The sequence below is a fragment of the Mesoplodon mirus genome (assembly GCF_964341445.2).
Source record: "Mesoplodon mirus genome assembly, chromosome: 15".
NCBI classification, from domain to species: Eukaryota; Metazoa; Chordata; class Mammalia; order Artiodactyla; family Ziphiidae; genus Mesoplodon; species Mesoplodon mirus.
The window spans coordinates 18389671-18413080 of record NC_138991.1 but is presented as its reverse complement, the minus strand read 5'-3'; the positions used below and the strand labels follow the sequence as shown (position 1 = coordinate 18413080).

The following is a 23410-nucleotide window of genomic DNA, read 5'->3' as shown; positions in this document are numbered from 1 at the left end:
GATGGGACCGACTCTTGATAAATGTTAGCAATGTTGACGTGTGTTGATAGAGGCAGGACCTAAGATTTCTCTCTTTCTGTGGATGACACCTTTGTGAGCTGGCTCCAGATGAGACTGTGAGGCCGAAGGGGATGACTGATTCCCGCGGGTCCCTCAAAGAGAGAGAGGAAACACTTAAAGCAGCTAGTGATTGAAGTGCCCCCATCTCTACCCTGAGCGGATGCTGGCAGCTGCCATAGCAGCTTTGCCCTCCTGGACCCAAGACCCTGACTCTGCTGCTCTCTGGTACCGAGGGAATCCCGGCCGGCCTGCCTCAGGTCTTCTCCCTGCCTTTCACTCCAGCCGGCCCTGGGGCCCCTCAGCTCGCCCCCTCTCCCTCCAAGCGGAGGCTGGTGCCTGCTCTTCCTTCCTTCTCAGCTGGGCTTGTTCCCCAGATGACCCTACAGCTGCATCTTTCCAAAATTAGCTGGATCCTGCATTTGACTCTGGTAATAAATTATCCAAATGGAGAAGATTGAGTAGTTAACTGGTTCACAGGAAGATAATTAGATTTGCTGAGTCCCTGTTACAGGCAAATAAAGAGGAGGATTGTTTCTCAATTGCCTTCATTAAAGGGAGTTGCTCTCATCCAGGGGCCCTGCCCTGGAGGCCATCAGGGCCCTGTAGGGTTCCCTCGGGCTCCTGGCTCTTCATTCCCAAATAGAGAGTCAGGTGATACAGTGTAGCCAGTGCAGGCTTCCGACTCTAAAAGCTTGGGGTTGAAGCCCCAGCTCCACCACTTACTACCTTTGTGACTTTGGGCATCTGATACAACCTCTCTGAGCCGCACTTTCCTCATCTGAAAATGGGAATAGCGTTGTGTGCCTCACAGGGGTATTAGAAGAATTGAATGACATAATGTAAAAAAAATACATGGTTCTTCACTCATTGATAAATTTTTCATTGATAAAGTTCATGAAGTTCATTGTTCGTTGATGAAGTGTTCATTGGTTGGAACTAGTTTACCATAGCATCATCATTATTGTTGCCACCACAGCACCATGCCTCCCTCTCATGGAAACAGAACAGATTCTCTCAGCCAGTGAAACATACATGGAACCAGGGGAACGTTAAGTCAACATTAAATCAAGCATTACATGCTGATTGATGCAGAGCTTACACAGGATGGGGAAGACGTGAGGGTCTCTTCCAGCCTATTCAGCTCGTCCCTGTCCTCCTGATATTGGCTCTGCCTTTTGGTCCTAGCCTCTCTGGGTCACCATGTGGCCACCCATCTCTCAGCAGCAAGTTCCCAGAAAGCCTCTCCTAAACACAGCATCTCATACCCACCTATGAGCCCCAGCCCCTTGACCTTTTAAAATTTCATTTACTCCTCTCAAGCCCAGCACCCTCTAGGGTTTATCACTCTGACACTTCTGGTAGGTATAGATCTACATGTAGAAGTCAAGGGAGTTCTCTGGTGGCCTAGTGGTTAGGATTCCAGGCTTCCACTGCCATAGCCCAGGTTCAATCCTTGGTTGGGGAACTGAGATCCCTCAAGCCCCTTGGCATGGAAAAAAAAAAAAAAGGAAGTCAAAAGCCAGACCTTTGGGCTTCCCTGGTGGCGCAGTGGTTGAGAGTCTGCCTGCCGATGCAGGGGACATGGGTTCATGCCCCGGTCCGGGAGGATCCCACGTGCCGTGGAGCGGCTAGGCCCATGAGCTGTGGCCGCTGAGCCTGCGCGTCCGGAGCCTGTGCTCCGCGGCGGGAGAGGCCACAAAAGTGAGAGGCCCGTGTACCACAAAAAAACAAAAACAACAAAAAAAACAGACCTTTGACTGGCAGTTCTGGAGCCAGACTGCTTGAGTTTGAATTCAGTGTGGGCATCTGTTGTGCCCTTATAAAATGGGGTTGATAACAGTAGTACCCACGTCATAGAGTTATTATGACTAAATACATGTGTGGTGATTAGGGCAGTGCTTGGAATTTGTAAGTGCTCAAAAAGTGCTATCTATTATTACCATCTAGTTCTGACGTTGGATTAGGGCAAGGAAAGGTCTATAGATAGAATGGAGAAAGGCAGGGCCAGAGGGCTTCACCTGGGTGTGGACTCAGAGTGTAATATCTTAGAGAGACTTGGACCATCTCCACTGGGAAGACTAACTTCTGGGTATAATTTCTCATATCCTCTTAGGTAACTATGTTGTATTGTCTCGTTTCTGCTCGAACCCTTAACAGTTCATCCTCCGGACTCACTCTCAGCGGATAATTTTGCTTTTTGTTTCACTGAGAATATACAAGCGATTGGAAAAGAACTGTGACAAGCACACATTTACTCCCCAACTGGACTCTGTCCATATATCCTTTCCTTTCTGTCACTACAGATGAACTGCCTGTGTTCTTTCCCAAGGCCAACCTTCGCCTTATCACTAGATCCCATCCTTTCTTTCTTACTCAAGGACATCGCCCCAGCAATTTACTCTCTCTTTCCTTCAGCATTTTTTTTTTCTACTGGAACATCCTATCAGCATAAAAATATGTTTTATTTCTTCATTATAAAAAACAAAGCAAGGGAGTTCCCTGGTGGTACAGTGGTTAGGATTCAGTGCTGTCACTGCTGTGGCCCAGGTTCAATCCCTGGTCGGGGAACTGAGATCCCGCAACCTGAGTGGTAAGGCCAAAAAAAAAAAGGAAGCAAAACCCTCTTGATCTCACAACCTTTCCAGCTATTACCTCACTGCTTTGCTTCCCTGTACAGCAAAACTTGTTGAAAGTAGTTCTTAATAATTGCTGTGTCCAAATTTTTCTCCTCCTGTTCTCTCTTGAATCCACTCCACTTAGGTTTTCACATCCACCACTCTACCAAGACTGGATTATTGTAATCACTAATGGCCTCCATATTGCTAAATCCAGTGGTCAATGGACAGTTATTATCTTGCTTGACCATGAGTTGGAGAGGGGTTATCTGGCCACCAAATCTCTTTTTCTTCCTATCTGGACCACATCTCCTAAACTTATCTGTAGTTACATATAGCCATATGACTGGGTTCTGGCCAATGGAATGTGGGTGGAAGGGAGTTATGCAACTTCCAAGCCTGACTCATAGAAACGTCTTGTACTGGATACTTGCTCCTCCAGATCCACTCCTCACCTTCCTCACGCTGTTATGTGCCTTGGGAGCCTAACCGCTGGGGACTTTTATCAATGAGCCTTCTGGTTTCTGGTTGGGTTGAGTCAATGGGAGGTACCTGCAGGAGACTGGAGGGAGGGAACAGAGTGGGGTCAGGGTATTTGTTCCCCTGGCTCTCTCCTGTGGGGTTGAGTTGGCTGTTTTCCTCTGATTCAGAGCTTCAGTCCGGCATCTCTCCCCATGTGGTTCTTTCTCTCCCCCATTTCCACTACCATTTACTTTCTCTTGTCTCTTCAGACCTGGGGTGGTAATAGCTCCCACTATCAATCATATCAGAGTTATAGGAATCCTGTAATCGTTTTCCTGCCCCTGCTCACAGCTTTTTTTTTTTTTTCTTACTTTTTGGCCGTATTGCACAGCATGTGGGATCTTTGTCCCCTGACCAGGGATGGAACCCGCGTTCCATGCATTGGGAGCGCAGTCTTACCACTGGACCACCAGGGAAGTCCTACTCACACCTTTATAGGTAATCTCTTTGTTAAACCTTTCTCAAATTACCCAACTTGAATGTGTCCTGTTTCTTGCCAGACTCTTACCAATACATTTCCCGTGCACCATCCTCAACTGCCACCCCCGTTTACTGGCTGACATCGGCACCCTTAGTGACCTTGAAAACCACAAGTTGAGGGACTTCCCTGGTGGCGCAGTGGTTAAGAATCCACCTGCCAATGCAGGGGACACGGGTTCGAACCCTGGTCTGGGAAGATCCCACATGCCACGGAGCAACTGAGACCGTGCGCCACTACTGAGCCTGTGCTCTAGAGCCTGTGAGCCACAAATACTCAGCCTATGTGACACAACTACTGAAGCCTGCATGCCTAGAGCCCATGCTCCACAACAAGAGAAGCCTCCACAATGAGAAGCCCACGCACCGCAATGACGAGTAGTCCCCACTCGCTGCAACTAGAGAAAGCCTGCATGCAGCAGCGAAGACCCAGTGCAGCCAAAATAAATAAATAAATAAAATGGAAAAAGAAAACCACAAGCTGAAGATGACTCAGCCTCTGGCATCATGGGACCCTGATTATCATCATGGAGCAGAGAACCGCTTCTCCTTTCCTTTTATCCTTCCCCTCTGCTGCTGAATATACTTCATAAGGGTGAGAAATAAACATATTGCCTACGCCACTGAGACATGGGGATGTCTCTATCATGGTAGCTTAGTTCTGCTGGGACTAATACAACCTACCTGCAGTATTTGGCAGTTGATGATTCTCTGTTCTTGGAAACACTTCCTGTGCTTACCTTCCATGACAGTGCATTCTTCTAGTTTTCCTTCTACTTCAATAACTACTCTTTCTTAGTCTTCTCTGTTGCTTCTTCCTCATCTCTCCAACTAAGCTGGATTTCCCCAGACTCAGTCCTTGATCCTCTTCTTTATCTCCACTTACTTCCTGGTGACCTCATCCAGTCTCATGGCTCTAAACACCCCCAAATTTATATCTCCAACCCTGACTTCTCTCAAGAACTCTTGGCTTGCATATCCAACTACTTGCTTGATATCCTTCTTTAGATGTCTAATAGCATCTCAGACATAACATGTCCAAAATTAAATTCAGACCTCTTCGAAACTTGCTCATCCTATAGCTTCACCATGTCAGGAAACAGCAACTCCATGCTTCCAATTGCTCAGCCCCAAAACCTTGGTCTATCTCTTTTTCTCTTATCCTATGTTCAATTTGTCAGCAAATCCTATCAGCTCTATCTTCAAAATATATTCAGAATCTAACCGTTTTACCACCTGTGCCTCAGGAGGTACCAGGATTTGAGAAGGGAAACAGTCCTGCCACATCACTGTCAGCATCGTCTATTACTGAATCCTAGCCCTGAACTGGTTTGATTGTGGATTCTTCCAAGAACTCTTTCCTAAAACCCATCAAATCTTCCTGGTTCTCTCCTCAGACACAGACCTATAGACCAGACTGTTTCCAGAGAACTCATTCTCCCATCCCAGCAGACACAGGGCATCAAGACCTCCTATAAGGAACATTCAGCAGAGGAATGGGATAAGCACCATTAACAGCTTTTAGCACAATTTGAACTGGCTCTGGGGTGGGAGAATAAATAGTTTTGAGATCTTCACCCCCAAAACCTCAAAGAATGGTCACTGGATCCTCACTGAGCTCTGTTTCCCTAGAGTAGAAACTGACCTTCTCCTTAGGATTCCGAAGATATTTATCTGGGTCATTCCCCAGATAAATATAGGTAAGTATAAAAGATAGGTCATTCCTATCAACCAAAGGATGGATGTTGACAGAGTCAGGAGCTCACCTGGGAAGTCTGGATCCCATAGAAGCCAGAGTGATGCTTTACTGACTCCCAATAATGTATTTTAAGCAGAAGAATGGCATGACTAGATTTGTAACCTAGAAAAGGTTACTCTGAAAAACAAAACAACAAAAACAAAATAAAGGGGTTACCTTGGAGGCTGATGTGAAAAATGAATTGACGAGGGACAAGAACGGATGGAGAGAGACCAGGAAGGTATGGCAGCAATCCATATGTTGAGAGGAGATGAGTGAGGTGATCTGAGGAAAGGTGATGCAAATAAGGACGGGGGGAAATGGCTGAATTCAAGAAACAGTATTCTCTTTTCTTTAGAAGGAGTGATCTTTCTAAAAAGCACCTCGAATAGCAGGACTCTCTAAAGTTCTTCCACAGGTGCCCAGGGCCTCCAAGCTGGAGCTCAAAGTCCTCAGCATGGCTCATCTCAGCTCTGTGTACACCGCAGGCTCTGCCATCCTGAGATGCTGTCAGTGCCCCGTAAGCACGAGGGGAGCTCAGGCACCCAAAGGTTTGCACAAAAAGTTCTTTCATGCCTCGTGTGCCTTATTCCCAAAATTTCTGTCCTGTGGCTTCTGTCCCAACCACTAAAATACTATCGCCAAGTTCATCAAAGACTTTCTTCTTGTTAAATCTAAAATACACTTTGAATTCTTATCTTATTTGATCTCAGTGAACTCAACATTTGGCTACTTCTGCTTCTTGAAATATATATATATTTCCCAATTTTATAGTATGTGCTCAGCCCTATTCCGGGTGCAAGGGATAGAGTGTTGGGAAAATCAGACATTATTCTCGGCCTCAAATGAGATGTGAAGTGGTCCAACCAAGGATAGAAGTGGAGGGGGCACTTCCCTGGTGGCACAGTGGATGAGACTCCATGCTCCCAATGCAAGGGGCCCAGGTTCGATTTCTGGTCAGGGAACTAGATCCCACATGCATGCTGCAACCAAGAGTTTGCATGCCACAACTAAGGAGCCTGCCTGCTGCAACTAAGACCTGGTGCAACCAAATAAATAAATAAATATTAAAAAAAAAAAAGGATAGGAGTGGAGGAACACTAGCAATTGAAGGAGAGGAATAAAAAGCCAAGCAACTTGGCCTGTTATTATTTATCATGGTTTTGGAGGTTCTAGAAAATGCCAAAAGAGAAAATGAAATAACTAACATAAGCATTGGAAATAAAAAGCTAAAAAAATCTTATTTTCCTTTAAAAATTATTATTTATTTATTTACTTATTTATGGTTGTGTTGGGTCTTTGTTGCTGCGCACAGGCTTTTCTCTAGTTGCAGCAAGCAGGGGCTACTCTTTGTTGCGGTGCGTGGGCTTATCTTTGCAGTGGCTTCTCTTGTTACAGAGCACGGCCTCTAGGTGCGCAGGCTTCAGTAGTTGTGGCTTGTGGGCTCTGGAGTGCAGGCTCAGTAGTTGTGGCACATGGGCTAAGTTGCTCTGTGGCGTGTGGGATCTTCCTGGACCAGGGATCGAACCCATGTCCCCTGCATTGGCAGGTGAATTCTTAACCACTGCACCACCAGGGAAGTCCCTAAAAATATCTTATTTTCTAATGTTATTGTTTAATAACAAAATGCAAGAGGTTCCACTAAAAAAAAATTATATGAATAAGATAATTTGATAAGGCAGATTCTTACAAGATAAATATATTAAAAAATCCATAGCGCTTCTCTCATTTTACTAATAAATACCTAGAAATGGAAATAGGGTAATCTTCTATTAATAATAACTTCAAAACATCAAGAATATTTAAGAATACATTTAATAAGAAAGGCATAGGAGGGAACCCCCTGTCTGTCCAGTGGTTAGGACTCATTGCTCTCACTGCCGAGGGCCGGGGTTCAATTCGTTGTTGGGGGACTAAGATCCCACAAGCCACTCGGCATGGCCAAAAATAATTACATTAAATTAAAAAGTCAAAAACTTAAGAAATAATTATAAAAAAGGAAAGGCATAGGAAAAGCTGTATAAAAACTGTACAGTTGGGGCTTCCCTGGTGGCGCAGTGGTTGAGGGTCCGCCTGCGGATGCAGGGGACACGGGTTCGTGCCCCGGTCGGGGAGGATCCCGCGTGCCGCGGAGCGGCTGGGCCCGTGGGCCATGGCCGCTGGGCCTGCGCGTCTGGAGCCTGTGCTCCGCGACGGGAGGGACCGCAGCAGTGAGAGGCCCGCGTACCACACACACAAAAAAAAACTGTACAGTTTATTGGAAGACATAAAGAAATGAATAAAAAGTGGGGGGAAAGCTTAATACAAAAATGTTAATTTTCTCCAAATTTATATGTCAATTTATTGGATTTCCATTTAGATTATCGTAGGGTTTTGTTTGAATTGGATAAAGTGACCTCGTAGGAAAGAACAAATGATTGAAAACTATGAAGAGTCTTATATTATCAGATATTAATTAATAGAGAAAAGCAAATTGAGGTAACAAGATTTTACATCCACTAGACTGCTAAAGAATAAAAAGGAACTATTGCTGGTGAGGATGTGGAGAAATGGTGCTCTCATACATTGCTGATGGAAATGTAAATGATGCAGGGAATTCCCTGGCAGTCCAGTGGTTAGTACTCTACGCTTTCACTGCTGAGGGCCCAGTTTCAATCCCTGCCTGGGGAACTAAGATCTGACAAGCCACGGGGCAGATCCAAAAAAAAAAAAAAGAAATGTAAATGATGCAGGCTTTCTGGAAAGCAATCTAGTAACATCTAGTAAAATTTAAAATACATACACCCTAAAAAAAAAGTACGTATACCCTTCATCCTTCATCCAGCTAGCCTACTTTTAGGATTCCATCCCTCAGAAGCAACAGCAACAGTACACAAGAACATATGTTTACTACTTCATTGTGTTAATAGCGAGAGAAAAATTGGAAACAAAGCAAATGTCCAATAATGGGAGGATTGGGGAATCAGGTCTGGTACTTGTTTGAAGTCACCAAAAAATATGAATTAGAGCTATACTAATGGACATGGATAGAATTTCACAAGGTTGTATTGACTGAAGAAAACAAGATGAAGAAAATATTTTTTCCCTCCCTGAAAATAATGAAAAAAACCTATACAGTAAGTCCCCTACATATGAACCTTTAAGTTGCGAACTTTCAAAGATGTGAACATGCGTTCACATGTCCAGTCACATAAGTTAGTTCACGTGTCTGGTGTACACTGTCATGTGTGTGCATCCTCTACAAGTGTTTGTGCTTTTGTGTACTTTACTGTACAGTCCTGTATAGAGTACAGTAGTACAGTATCTTTATTTCAAGCCCAGGATGTCCAGAAGCAAGTGTAAAAGCAGCGGTGATATAGCTGGTACTGCTAAAAGTGCAAAGAAAGACAAGAGGAAGAAGGAGTAACTGAAGAACCGAAGAGATTCACGATGCAGGAAATGGCAAGGGGATTTTCTTTATTTGAGGAGGCACTGTTAGTTTTTGAGGCACAGGATCCGAACGCAGAACAGTACATGAAGGTCGCAGCAGCCATTCAGAACGCAATCCAGTGCTACCGTTGTCATCTATGATGATAAAAAAAAAAGCTACTACCCAGACATCACTGGATTATTTTTTCAAGAGGGTAGACAGAATTGAATCCAGCAAGGAACCAGAACCTAAGCCATCAACGTCAGGCGTGAGTGAAATTACAGCTGGCCCTCCATCTCCTATTGTTGACGATCCTTCAGCTCTACCATCTCCTACCTCCTCTCCCTCCTCCAATCAGTAACTCTTCTTGCCTGTTCACTCGATGCCAACCTCTGTATGCCATCTGTTGTACTGTACTACTGTACTTTTCAAGGTACTGTACTGTAAGATTAAAAATGTTTATTTTTGGGGGTTTTAAAAAATGTATTTTTTGTGTAAAAAGTATTATAAACCTATTACAGTACAGTTCTATATAGCCGGTTGTGTTAGTTGGGTTTGTAAGCTAACTTTGTTGGACTTAAGAACAAATCGGACTTATGAATGCGCTCTTGGAACGGAACTCGTTCGTATGTAGGGGACTTACTGTATAATACTTGTGTATGTGTCTTAAATAAGTCTGAAATAAGCATGAGGGGAATATGAAAGTTTATCATGATAGGATTAGATTCACCTGTGAACGAACAAAACCCAAAATAACAATGGCTTAAATAAGATAGTCCCAGGGGCTTCCCTGGTGGCGCAGTGGTTGAGAGTCTGCCTGCCGATGCAGGGGACACGGGTTCGTGACCCGGTCTGGGAAGACCCCACATGCTGTGGAGCGGCTGGGCCCGTGAGCCATGGCTGCTGAGCCTGCGTGTCCGGAGCCTGTGCTCCGCAACGGGAGAGGCCACAACAGTGAGAGGCCCGCATACCGCAAAAACAAAAACAAAAACAACCAAAAAAAATTACAGGATATCCAAAGCTGTTTTGATGTTTGAAAAAAGGAGAAACCTTGACCAATAAAGTCTGAAGGCAGTGTGGGTGAGAGCTGAATGTTGTTTATGACTGTCTGGGTAGGAAAATAATGGTTGGTCAAATGATTTTTTTTTTTTTTTTGCGGTACGCGGACAATAGTCCAGGGTCATTACTAGCACATGGCACATTCTTGATATAAGTGTGTGTTGAACAAATCAACAAATGAATATTTAAGTGTGCAGAAAGGGGACTGGGCATGTCCTCTGCAAACCAACCAATCCACAGCGATATTCCAGAACATGAGTGTCTTCAAGGACCCTGGAGAAACATGTGTGACCCCATCTTAAATCTGACGTTGGTATGAACTTAAAGAAGTCCAGTTACATGTGCAATATTCCTGAAAAAGCAATTTTCCAATTATATCACAAGCCTTAAAAATGCCTGTACCCTTTGACCTAAAAATACCCTTCCTAGGGAGCGCTCTTGAAGGAATTAATCAGAGACACAGATAAAGATCGAAAATCACATTTGTTACACGGTTAGTCAACAACAACAACAAAAATAAGGACTTGTTACCACAAACTGCTTTGTGACTTGTCGGTTACCGTGGGCACTGTCAAATTTGCTGTGTCATCTGTCTTCAGAGATTCAGGACAATTTAATTCAAAGGGGCCAGGACTGGGAGAAGGGATAGAGAGAGGGAAGGGGAGAAAGGTGGAGAGAGAAAGAGAGGAAAGGAGGAAAACAGGAGTCAGGAATGGAGTCAGGGAGAGAGAGTCAAAAAGAAACAGGAACAGGGATGTAGACAGAGCAAAGACAGCAGTTCCCGGGGAGTTGCATGTGGTGAATAAATGTTTGTGGAATAAAGACTTAAAAGGGGAAAGAGTCCGAGATGGGAGTGGATTGAGAGGCGGGTCCCCAGCTCCCGACCACATTAGACCTCATTCACCCTGGAACACCCACCGCTGAGACCCTGGCACACACGGAGAGGAAGCTGGCAGCAGGGTGGAGAAGAGGGAGGCAGGGAAGGGGCAGGGCTCTTGGCACTGGCTGCTGAGACCCTGGGTGAGCAGGGCAGAGGGAGGAGGGCTGCCTGACTCTGGCATGGGCTGGGCATTCAGGGAAAGAGCTCAGGTCACGCGGGGTGGTGGTGCCATGTTGCAAGACCCTTGTGGTGGGTTTGGATGACACCGCTTCCCCCACCTTCCATGAATTCCTGTTTGCTGTGGGAGTCAACGTATCGATTTTCACTGGAAACTGCTGTTGCAATGCTGTAGCTGCCTTTGGATATTCTTGCAATGACTTTAGAACTTATCCTTCAGTTATTTCAAGTTTGTTTTTTTCATGCGTAACTCAGATCTCAGAGGAGGAATCTTATCCCTTTCCCCTCTTGGTGGACTGGTGCATACGTGTGTGTGTGTGTGTGTGTGTGTGTGCAGTGCACGTGTGGTGGATTATGTTTTCTCTGGCTCAGAATCCCTGCTTCCACTGAATGAGCTCAGTTTCAGGACCGTCTTGCCTTCTCATCCTGCCCTTCTGGTGCGACTGCAGCATCGCATCCCAAGCAGCCTTACCCCAAACATCACGCCCACACAGTGTCTGTATGAGTAGCAGTCCTTATTGAAGGTTTGGTGCAACAGAGACATTTTATACTGCCCTGTGACTCATCCCCTTGTCCACCTCAAACTCCCAGCTTTTGCCTCTTCCTACCCCTCCAGGTTCCCTTCAGAAGCCCAATTCTCCCCCTTTGATTTGAAACAATAAGTTAAGTCTCCACCCTTTCCTCATCTCAGGGTCTACCTTTCACGCCTGCAGCATGCTTACAGTGCTTTATAAACAAAGGGCTGCCCACTCTGTCCCATTTTGCAGTAGCTAAGGACCAGCAAGGACTCTGAAAGATGAGGCTGTCTTAGATTGAGTTTCCAGAAGCAGAGACTTGAAGAAGAGGATTCATGTAAAACTTATTTATTTAAGAAGTGTTCCCAGAGGGCTTCCCTGGTGGTGCAGTGGTTAAGAATCTGCCTTCCAGTGCACGGGACACGGGGTCAATCCTTGGTCTGGGAAGATCCCACAGGCCGCGGAGGAACTAAGCCCGTGCGCCACAACTACTGAAGCCTGCATGCCTAGAGCCTGTGCTCTGCAACATGAGAAGCCACCGCAGTGAGAAGCTTGAGCACTGCAATGAAGAGTAGCCCCTGCGCGCAGCAACGAAGACCCAATGCAGCCAAAAATAAATATAAATAAAATAAAATAAAATAAAATAAAATAAAATAAAAAAAGAAGTGTTCCCAGAAAAAAAACTGGTTGGTGGGTGAGTGGGGAAGTGAGACCTGGGAAGAAAGGAGGCTAAGGAAACATACGAGAGCAAGCAGAGTCCCAAGGCGGGTCCAGCCTGGAGCAATCTCTCATGGGAACTCTGGAGACATTTTAAAATTAACCCCACAGGGACTTCCCTGGCGGTCCAGTGGTTAAGACTCTGCGTTCCCAGTGCAGGGGGCCCGAGTTCAACCCCTAGGTCAGGGAACTAGATCCCGCATATACGCTGCACGTGGCAACTAAAATTCCAGTGCCGCAACTAAGACCCAGTGCAGCCAAATAAATAAATAAATAAATAAATAACAAAGGAGCAAGAAAGTTGGAGGGCTATACCCCCATGTTTTCAGTCATTTGTTAAGGGCTAATCCTGAAACCCGGCAGGACCCTGTGGGGCTTCTGGGCACAAAAGCCTTTCTGTGTCCCCTTCTCTGAGTTCCAAAGGGCAGGTTCAAACAGTTGCTAATCAGGGAAAGGAGGGGATGTGGAGATAAGGGAGGAGCAGTCGAGAAACAATACTACAGCCTTGGGGTAGAGTTCTGCTTCCTCCTCAAGGGATATACATAATATCTTTGAGCGCTTCTGCAGAACTAAACCCCCCACCAAATGGGAGATGTTCCAGAGAGAAGGTCACAGTTCAATAATCTCGAGAACCACAGATCACGAGACCACCAGATGCCAGAAGATCTCTGGACTGAAGGAATGCAGGTCCTGCAGCACCTGGATCCTTATCAGCAACCCCGCCCCTTGACTAAAACTCCTCACAACCCTCCCCCTACCCCAACCCCCGGGTTGGGACACACAGTTTTGAGGGCATTAGCCCGCTGTGAGCCCCTTTGCCTGTCCAAGCAATAAAGCTATTCTTTTCTAGTTCACCCAAATCTCTGTCTCTGAGATTTAATTTGGTGTTGGGGTACAGAGGCCAGATTCGGTGTCAGTCCTGGCGGGGGGTGGGTGGGACACACATTCCTAGGTTCTCTACCAAGAGATCAGGTGCAGGCTGCTGGACATCACAAGGAGACCTAGTGTGCATAAAAACAGCCCAGGAGGGCTTCCCTGGTGGCGCAGTGGTTGAGAGTCCGCCTGCTGATGCAGGGGACACGGGTTCGTGCCCCGGTCTGGGAAGAGCCCACATGCCACGGAGCGGCTGGGCCCGTGAGCCATGGCCGCTGAGCCTGCGCGTCCGGAGCCTGTGCTCCGCAACGGGAGAGGCCACAACAGTGAGAGGCCCGCGTACCACACACACACACACACACACAAAAAATCTACAAACAATAAATGCTGGAGAGGGTGTGGAGAAAAGGGAACCCTCTTGCACTGTTGGTGGGAATGTAAATTGATACAGCCACTATGGAGAACAGTATGGAGGTTCCTTAAGAAACTAAAAATAGGGCTTCCCTGGTGGCGCAGTGGTTGAGAGTCCGCCTGCCGATGCAGGGGAGGCGGGTTCATGCTCCAGTCCGGGAAGATCCCACATGCCGCGGAGCGGCTGGGCCCGTGAGCCATGGCCGCTGAGCCTGCGCGTCCGGAGCCTGTGCTCCGCAACGGGAGAGGCCACAGCAGTGAGAGGCCCGCGTACCGCAAAAAAAAAACAACAGCCCAGGAGTCCTGGGGGCTCTGGGCACAGCACCAACAGTGTCTGCTTCAGGGCCTTTCCCTTCCCCCCCCTTACCCACCGCTGCGAGGGAGAGGCTGCCGTGTAGAGGATAATTTCCTCACTGATGGGAGTCATGCCACCCCTTAGAAAGCAGAAGCAGCTGTCACTGAGGATATGGTGTTGGCATGTGTGGTATAATGAGAAATATACTTGGTTTCCATCCCTGGTCCCGGGAGCCGAGCTCCTAAAATCCCTGTACTTTCCTAAGGGATAGGAGTGTCTTTTGTTATTCACAACAAGCCCTCTATTGGACATCTGAGTTTATGCTAACGAGATGACTTGGGGGAGAGGGCCCTGCATAGCCTCAGGAAGGGGCTGGTCACTAGAAAGACTGAGTGATTGACAATATTGGAACTTTCAGCCCCACCCCCTGATCTAAGGGAAGGGGTTGGGGGCTGCAGATCAAGTTCCATAAAAACTCTTGCACAAGGAGATTTGATGAGCTTCTGGGTTGGTGAACACACCCACTTGCTGGGAGGGCAGTGCACCCTAGACCCACAGACATAAGCTCCTGAGCTCAGGACCCTTCCTGACTTCACCTCCGTGGACCTCTTCAGTGGGCTGCTCATCTGTATCCTTCGTGATATCCTTTTTTGTGTGTGTGTGGTATGCGGGCCTCTCACTGTTATGGCCTCTCCCGCTGCGGAGCACAGGCTTCGGACGCGCAGGCTCAGTGGCCATGGCTCACGGGCCCAGCCGCTCCGCGGCATGTGGGATCTTCCCAGACCGGGGCACGAACCCGTGTCCCCTGCATCGGCAGGCGGACTCTCAACCACTGCGCCACCAGGGAAGCCCTGTGACATCCTTTTTAATAAACTGGTAAATGTAAGTAAATGTTACCCTGAGCTTTGTGAACTGTTCTAACCAATTTATAGCCGGTCGGTCAGAAGCAGAGGTGACAACCTGGACTTACACCTGAAACCGAAAAGGACCCTGTGGGGCTCCTGGGCACAAAAGCAGAATTTGACAAAAGACAATACCCATTCATGATAAAAACTCATAGCCGGGCTTCCCTGGTGGCGCAGTGGTTGGGAGTCCGCCTGCCGATGCAGGGGACATGGGTTTGCGCCCCGGTCCAGAAAGATCCCACATGCCGCGGAGCGGGTGGGCCTGTGGGCCATGGCCGCTAAGCCTGCACGTCCGGAGCCTGTGCTCCACATGGGAGAGGCCACAGCAGTGAGAGGCCCGCGTCCCGCAAAAACAAACAAACAAACAAACAAAACTCATAGCCAACTAAGAATAAAAGGGACCTTCCTTTACCTGATAAAGAATATCTACAAGTGAAAAACACTACAGCATACATTATGCTTACTGGTAAGTTATTGAACACATTCTCTGTGGAATCAGGAAAGGGACAAGGATACGCTGTATCAACACGTGCAATTTATCATTGCATTGGAGGCTTGCCAGTAAAAATAAAATAAAATAAACATATGAAGATTGAAGAAGAAAAAAAAAAAACCAAGCCTTTCTGTGTCCCCCGAGTTTTGTTTGTAGGAAATAGGCTTCATTCAGCCTCCATGACGTTCCCTGAGCTCTAAAGGACAGGTTCAAACAGTCCCTAATCAGGGAAGGGAAGGGATGTGGAGACAAGGGAGGAGCAGCCAAAAAACATAGTGCAGCCCTGGGGCAGGGTCCTGGTTCCCCCTCAAGGGATACACATAACAATATTTTTGAGCTGTTTTGCAGACACTAAAAGCCCCACCAGGTGAAAGAAGTTAACTGTATGCTGCCCACAAGCACGTAGACTCCAGACCAGCTGGAACCAGAAAGTTGATGATGATGACTCCCGATTACCTCACCACCAACCAATTAGAAGAATGTCCGTGAGCTGATCATGCCCTCCTCTTTGAACCATTATGATAAAACTCCTCACTACCCGCTCCAGGTCAGAGCACACAGTTTTGAGGATATTAGCCCACTGTGGCCCCCTTTGCCTGACAAAGCAATAAAGCTATTCTTTTCTACTTCACTCAAAACTCCGTCTCCGAGATTGAACTCAGTACTGGTGTACAGAGGCCGAATTTTGGCATCACATCTGAATTTGCAGCAGTCTTGCGGGACTGAGCCCTTAACCTGTGGCATCTGGTGCTAACTCTAGGTAGACAGTCAGAATTGAGTTCAACTGTCGGACACCCAGTCGGTATCTGCTAAGAGCTGGAAGACTTGCTTGGTGGTATTGAAAATACCTCAGAGCATACTTCTTCCTTCTCCCATTTTCCAGCCTCTCTCAGGCATGGGTTAGCGTCTCAGGAGGGCTGCAGGGTGCTCACGGTCGGAAAGGAAGGGTGAGCACTCACACCAAGTCCTGGGATCAGCCCCTCAGAACCTGCACGTGGAACTACTCAGCTCCCCTCCTAGAGGAGGAAATAAAGTCCCCACCCCAGGTCACGGAGCCCTGGCTGCACAGGCGACTACTGCTGTTCCCTTTCAGAACCTGCCCCACCTGACTTTGGTTTGCTAGAGGCCAAGGGCAAGTTAGCATCCTGTCTGAGACACAGCTCTCCTGTCTGTGGCTATCTACCCCATGCTGGAAGCACGGTAGCCGGTGTTGTCGTTGCCCAAGTCCTGGCTTTTGGGGATGGCCCTCTGACAGAGGATGAGAAATCTGCTGTTTTCCCCACTTCATGAAGTTACCCTCAGGGATTGGAGTCCTAGCCACATGGACCCCTTGAGTCTGAGGGGCTGCTGGTGACCTCTGTGACCCTGGGCTGTCCCTCAAGAGTGTGCAACGTTGCCATCCCTGGGATTAACTCTCCTAACGGCGGGGTGGGGGGGGAATGGGGTGGGTGAGATGCAGCTGGATCTTGGCCATCAATGCTTTTCCAGTAGACTTTCGCTTGCTCCAGCCGAGCCTGACTCTCTTTCCTCATTTCAACAGCACCCTCCTCTGCTGTTCTCCGCACAAGTGTCACTGTTCTGAACACACGCGCAGAGAACTCCTCTCTGCTCACCACAGAACTGGATACCGTGTCAGGCATCTGGCCAGCCATGGCAAGGCTCTGAGAACCGGAGGCTGCTGCAGACTTCCTGCAGTTTCCTCTGCTCCTCCTCTCGGGGACTTTCCACATTCCGAAGCCTGTGCATTGTGGGGGTGGTGACACTGAAAACACGTGCATTTCTTTCCACCTTGTCCCCAAAGCCTCAGAATGTAAGTAGAGAAATTAACAGGGAAAAAGCATATATCCACAAGGACCAAGAGGGTTGGAGAGGATGCAGGAACAGAGGACAGATGACAAGAAAAGCTGAAAAGTCAGCGGTAACTGATTTAGGAGAGCAGAGAAGGCCGGAATCTAACCCTGAGAAGGGAGGTCGTGCACAGTTAAGAAGCAGCAGGTGGACTCCTTGCCACAGGACTCCACCTGGAACAGCCCTGAAGATGGGGATGAGGGGTAGGACTGAAAATAGGAAGTGTGTCTTGGCTGTGCATCTGTTTGAGGAACAGGGAGACCCCCCAGACCTCCACTCCCGCCCCACACAACCAGACGACTGCCCTCCCCTGCAGTGGAAGACGATGGGCAAGTCAAACTAAGAGGTTCTGGACTCGGAGACACGAGGCACAGTTGAGAACAGGGAACTGTACTAAAAATGGGCATTCAGTGAAAGCCTACCTGGAGGCGGGTGGCGAACGCCTCACCCACTTTCCCTGCCCAGCAGCCAGAATGATGGTAGATCAGCTTACATCCTCTGGGAGGAAGAATGGAAGATTCCTCTCTTCGACTAGGCCAAGAGAAAAGACCTATTAGCATTTGGTGTTTCCCTGGTGAAATAGCCAAGTGCCCAACTGATCAGCCTACTGTGAAGCCCACGTGCAGACAAGCCCCACCCATGCACCCAGGACTCAAAATCGGCATTTTGGTGCCTTTACTTATGTCAGAGACAACAACTAAGCATCCCTTGACATGAGAGGGGAGTTTCTAACATCAAAGATAGAGACATAAATACATTAATCACCCAACCAACCACCCTAGGAGGAAACAGGGAATGCAGAAAGCAAAAGAAAATTGCAAGAAAATTCTAAACCTTGTTTGTTTTGGGACCCAGGGCAGGCTGCCTCAAAATATGTCTCCATGGCATATAGATTATTTTCAATTAATGTTACTTGAGAAAAAGCTGGTAAAAAAATGATTTATATAGAAAAACCCACTCTAACTCCCTGAAAGTGGGAAATAATTCTCCCATATGAAAGTACCCTTCCAAACCAGGAGGAAAGCAACCTTATCACCAGAATTAGGGAACTCAAGGCTTAAGAAAGCTATAAACAAACTTCATTACTTATTCTTTAGTCTGTTACCTTAAGCACAAGCCCCGCTGATTTATGAAATCCTCACAAATAATTATGTATTTCTTTGTCTAAAAATGATATATAAACAGTCTGCTTTGGTCACTTTGAGGGTCCCATTTCTATGAGACCTCTGTGATCACAAATTAATTTTTTTTTCTCCTGTTAATCTGTCTTGTGTCAATTTAACTATTAGAGCAGCCAAAAGAACTCAAGAGGGGAAAGAGGGAAATTTCCCCTTCCATGACATTTGTATCTATGAAAACTACAAACAGGAGTAACCGAAGAAAAGGAACTTATAGAGAATAAGAGCTTTAAAAAATTCAGAACATCTTAGCAGAAATAAAAAAAGCCAATAGATGATTTAGAGCATAATTTGAGAAATTCTGAGAGTAGAAAAAAACTACAAAGAAGGAGCAAACAGGACAGAAGAGCTAATAAAATTCAAGGCTTAGCCCAGAAGATTCAACAATTGACTGATGTAAGTTTCAGAGAAGAGAGAAAATGAGGGAAGGAAATGACCGGACTAGTAGACATGATAGGGAAAAAAAAAAAGGAAATAACTTAATGCCTGTCCTTTGGAGAATAGTTACATAAATTGTACTATCTCCATACAATGGAATGCTACACTGCAATGAAACGATACTAAACTATAGGTATGTGCATAGATGACTCTTAGGAACAATGTGGAAGGAGATGCAAGCCACAGAAGAGTGCTGTTTCTGTGTGTGATGTCATTTCTACGATGTTCAGAAGCAAGCAACAGTCAGCAAGGTACAGTTTAGCGACACATACATGAATAGTAAAACAATAAAGAAAAGCAAGTGAATTAGGAGAAAAGTCATGAGAGTGGTTATGTGGCTGGTGGAGTGTTAGGGCATGAGGGGTGGCCCTGGAAGGCAGGGCATGGGATCAGAAAAGAGCACATAGGGGGACTTCCCTGGTGGTCCAGTGGTTAAGAATCGCCTTCCAATTCAGGGGATGTGGGTTCGAGCCCTGGTTAGGGAACTAAGATCCCACATGATGCAGGGCAACTAAGCCCGTGCGCCACAACTCCTGAGCATGTGGGCCACAACCAGAGAGCCTACACACCACAACTACAGAGCCCACACGCTCTGCAGCCCACTCGCCACAACTAGAGAGAAGCCTGTGCACCACGAGGAGCCCGCGTGCCACAGCAGAGGGTCCCACGTGCCGCAACGAAGATCCTGCATGCCGCAACTAAGACCCAACGCAGCCATAAATACTAAAAAAAAAAAAAAAAAAAAAAAAAGAGCACATAGGGAAGTTCCAGGTATTGATAATATCCTATTTCCTAAGTTGGGTGGTGGGTTCATGGGTGTTTATTTTACTATGATGCTTCATAACTAATATTATTTGTATTCTTATATATTGGGTTGGCCAAAAAGTTCATTCGGGTTTTCTGTAAGCTGATAACAGAAAACCCGAATGAACTTTTTGGTCAACCCAGTATATGTCAAATGTTTCCCTTTCTCTCTCTTTCTCTGACTGTCTGTCTCTCTCCCTCACACACAAACACTAGAAGAAAATTTCTCTGAATTGGGGATATGAGTTTCTAGATTAACAGAGCCTTAGAGTCCAATGCAATGAGGGGGAAAAAACCCTACACCAAAGTACATCTTTACGAAATTTCAGAACATCAGAGATATCATACAAGCAATGAGAGGAAAAACAATTCATATTAAAAAACTGAGAATCAAAACAGTGTTGGTCCTCTCATCAGTAAGACTGGAATTAGAAGACAACAAACCTAGATTCTGAAGGAACAAGATTCCTATCTAGAATTCTAGGCCCATGAAAGTAGCAAATGAGAGAACAGAATTAAGATAAACTCAAACAAGTAAGGCCTTAAAAAATTTATTTTCTGTGTATCCCTTCTCAAAATGAGAGAATTGTGCTCCACCAAAAATGAGCCAGTAAATCAAGAAAGAGGAAATCATGGAAACCAGGACATGGGGATTCCAAGACAGAAAAGAGACAAAAGGAATAAAGAGGATGATAGTTGAGGGAAATTTCCCCAAACAGTAGGAAGCAGGCACAGAACAATCCAGTTTGGAGCAAGAGAACAAGAAAACTCCAGGAGAGATTTCTCCATGAAAAACATACAACTGACCGTTGCCTAATATTTAAGTGAATGGAGAGGAGATTTACAGTTTTGTGCAACAGCTTCAGGAAGAATTACTAATTGGCACATAGAAAACTAAGCCAAAACCAACCAACCAACCAACCAAGATTCCACTTATATACTCCAAGGAAAACCAAAAGTTGTATAGCAAAGGGTATGTAAATGCAATATGCAATGTGGCTCATGAGTATATAATATTTACATAATCCTGAATATTGATGGAACCAAAAATTACAAAACAACTATATAGGAAGAATGAAGGCATTGAAAGTATGTTTGTGGATAAGAGTGCGTGGAATTTAAGAGAATCAAATCTGTATCTTCTGTAGTTGTAAGTAAATGCTTAAGTTCTAAAATGAAAAGAATCAACCAAAACAATAGGTTAGGGAACACTCCCCAACTCAATTTGTGAGGCTATCAAACCCTGAACCAAAACAAGAGTAGGACAGCTGAAGATAGGAATTTATAGCCAGGTTGACTCATAAAAATAGATGTGAAATTGTGAATTAATATTTAGCAAGGTGAATACAGCAGAAGCAAGCTGTTCTTACCTCATTAATGCAAAGTTTGTCCAACTTAAAAAAAAAGTATTACTATAAATCATCACAACAATAGCTTAAAGGAGAAAATCTACATGATTATCTTGATAGGCAGAGAAAAGGCATTTGATTAAATTCAGCACTCATTTATGCTTAAAATAATCTTAGCCAACTAGGAGAAGAAAGAAATTTCTTTAACTTGATGAAAATTTTCTACCAATAGTTTATACATATAAAATACTTAAATGGTGAAGTATTAGACACATTCCCTTTAAAATCAGGAAGGTGACTTATCAAATCAACACATTGTACATCTTATTATACAATATTATATGTCAAATACATTTGAATTAAAAAATCAGGATATAATCTTAAAAAAAATCAGGAAGATAACAAGAGTGTCTTATAAAATCTTTCTATTCAACATTGCATTTGGACAGTCTGGCCAGTACAGTAAGACAAGAAAAATAAATGATATAAAGATCATAAAGGGAGAAAAAAACCCTGTCTTGTTCTGAGGGAACAAGATTCCAGCCTAGAATTCTAGAGCCAAACTCAAAAATTAGAGAGAAGAATTAAGACAAGTTCAGACAAGACAAGTATCAAAAAGTGTATCTTCCATGCATCCTGTGTTAAGTTTCTTATTGCTGCTATAACAAATTATCACAAATTTAGTGGTTTAAAACAACACAAATTTATTCTCACACTTCTGGAGGTCTGAAATTAGTCTTATGGGACTGAGGTGTCAGCAGGGCTTGTTCCTTCTAGAGGCTCTTGGGAAGGATCAGTTTTCTTGTATTTTCTGGCTTCTAAAGATGGCCTGTGGCCTCTTCTGCCATCACCAAAGCACATCACTCCAACCCTTGCTTCCATCATCACATCATCTCTCTCTGCCTCTGTCATCACATAGCCTTCACTGTCTATGACAAATTGTCTGCCTCTTAAAAGGAACTTTAGTGATAATCCAGAAAAATCTCCCCATCTCAAGACCCTTAATTTCGTCACATCTACAAAGTCCATTTTGTCACATAAGATAACATAGTCACAGGTTTAGGAGACTGTGATGCAGGCATCTAGGATGTGGGTACTCAGTCTACTGCACATCATTCTCATGCAATCATTCACAGGTTACATGATTGTCTACATAGAAAAAGCCAAGATAATTTACAGACAGATTATTAGAAAAACTATGAGAGTTTAGCAAGGTGATTCAATTGTTTTCCTATAATTCAGACACAAAGATTTGGAAAATATAATTTAAAAAAAAGATGTTATTTACAGCATTAAAAAATTGTAAAGTACTTTTCAATAAATCTAACAAAAGATGTTTAAAACCTTTATTAAGAATTATTTTTAAAAAGACAAAAAAATCTTAAAGATGACCTAAATAAAGAGAAAAACATATTGTGAACCTGGACAGAAACACTTAGTATCATAAAGATTCCCCGAGGGAATATATAGATTTTATTGCAATTACAATAAAAATCCTGACATGTTTCTTTGGCAACTCAACAAGCCAATTCTAAAATGTAAATGGCAATGTACAAAAACAGAGAAGACACACATGAGAAAGAAGCAGAGGATGACGGACTCACTCTAGCACACAAGACTTATTTTATAATAAATATTTATTTTATAATAAATATTTTATAATACATAAGTAATTACCATAAAGTATGGTAATTAAGACATTGTGACAATGGATCAGGGGTAGATATCTACACCACTGGAACAGAATACAGAGCCCAGAAACACAGCCATAGAGGAACATCTGACATCTTTAACAAAGTGGCTTTGCAGATCAGTGGAGAAGGGACAGATTTTTCCAGAAATGAAGATGAGGAATTGGTTATTCATACAGGAAAGAATAAAACTGAAACACTTTCTTGGACCAAATACAAAATCCAAGTGGAATTTAAGAACCCAGGAAGAAGAGAAAAGTTTTAGAAGAAAATAGGAGAGCATGTATTATGATCTTTGTTTAGAGCAAAGATTTAATAAATTACAAAAAGCACAATCCATAAAGAAAAAAGCTGATAGTCAACATCATTAAAATAAAAAAAGTGCCTGAGTATCAAACGACATCACTAAAAATACGAAAGGACAAACTGCAGACTGTGAAAAAATATTTGCAACATACATCACTGACCAAGGATTCAAATCCAGAATATATAAATAACTTATAAATAAAAAATTAAGAACACTCGGGCTTCCCTGGTGGCGCAGTGGTTGAGAGTCCGCCTGCTGATGCAGGGGACACGGGTTCGTGCCCCAGTCCGGGAGGATCCCACATGCCGCGGAGCGGCTGGGCCCGTGAGCCATGGCCTCTGAGCCTGCGTGTCCGGAGCCTGTGCTCCGCAACGGGAGAGGCCACAACAGTGAGAGGCCCGCATACCGCAAAAAAAAAAAAAAAAATTAAGAACACTCAATAAAAAAATGAATAAAAGATAAAGAGGTAAATCATAGAAAAAGAAGCCAGAATGGCTAATAAATGTATGAAAAGATGCTCAACCTCATTATTAACTAAGGAAATGCAAACTAAACCATATGAAGTACCATTTCATATCCAGCAGGTTGGGATAATTAAAAAGTCTGACAATTTAAAATGTTTGTCATCAAACGAAGAATTGGGAACTCT

At 44.8% G+C, this 23410-nt stretch overlaps 1 long non-coding RNA gene across 3 annotated transcripts in view; it reads right to left on the bottom strand.

Moving 5' to 3' along the window:
- The window catches only part of LOC309817342, a 55651-nt gene that overhangs the window by 28901 nt on the left and 3340 nt on the right, over positions 1–23410 (bottom strand). For 2 of the 3 annotated variants that reach the window (XR_014296113.1, XR_014296115.1), the window contains exon 2: positions 17417–17525. The exons of the other annotated variant lie outside the window; for it this stretch is intronic. This is a non-coding gene — a long non-coding RNA (uncharacterized lncRNA). The remainder of the gene's footprint in view (positions 1–17416; positions 17526–23410) is intronic. 3 annotated transcript variants of the gene reach the window in all.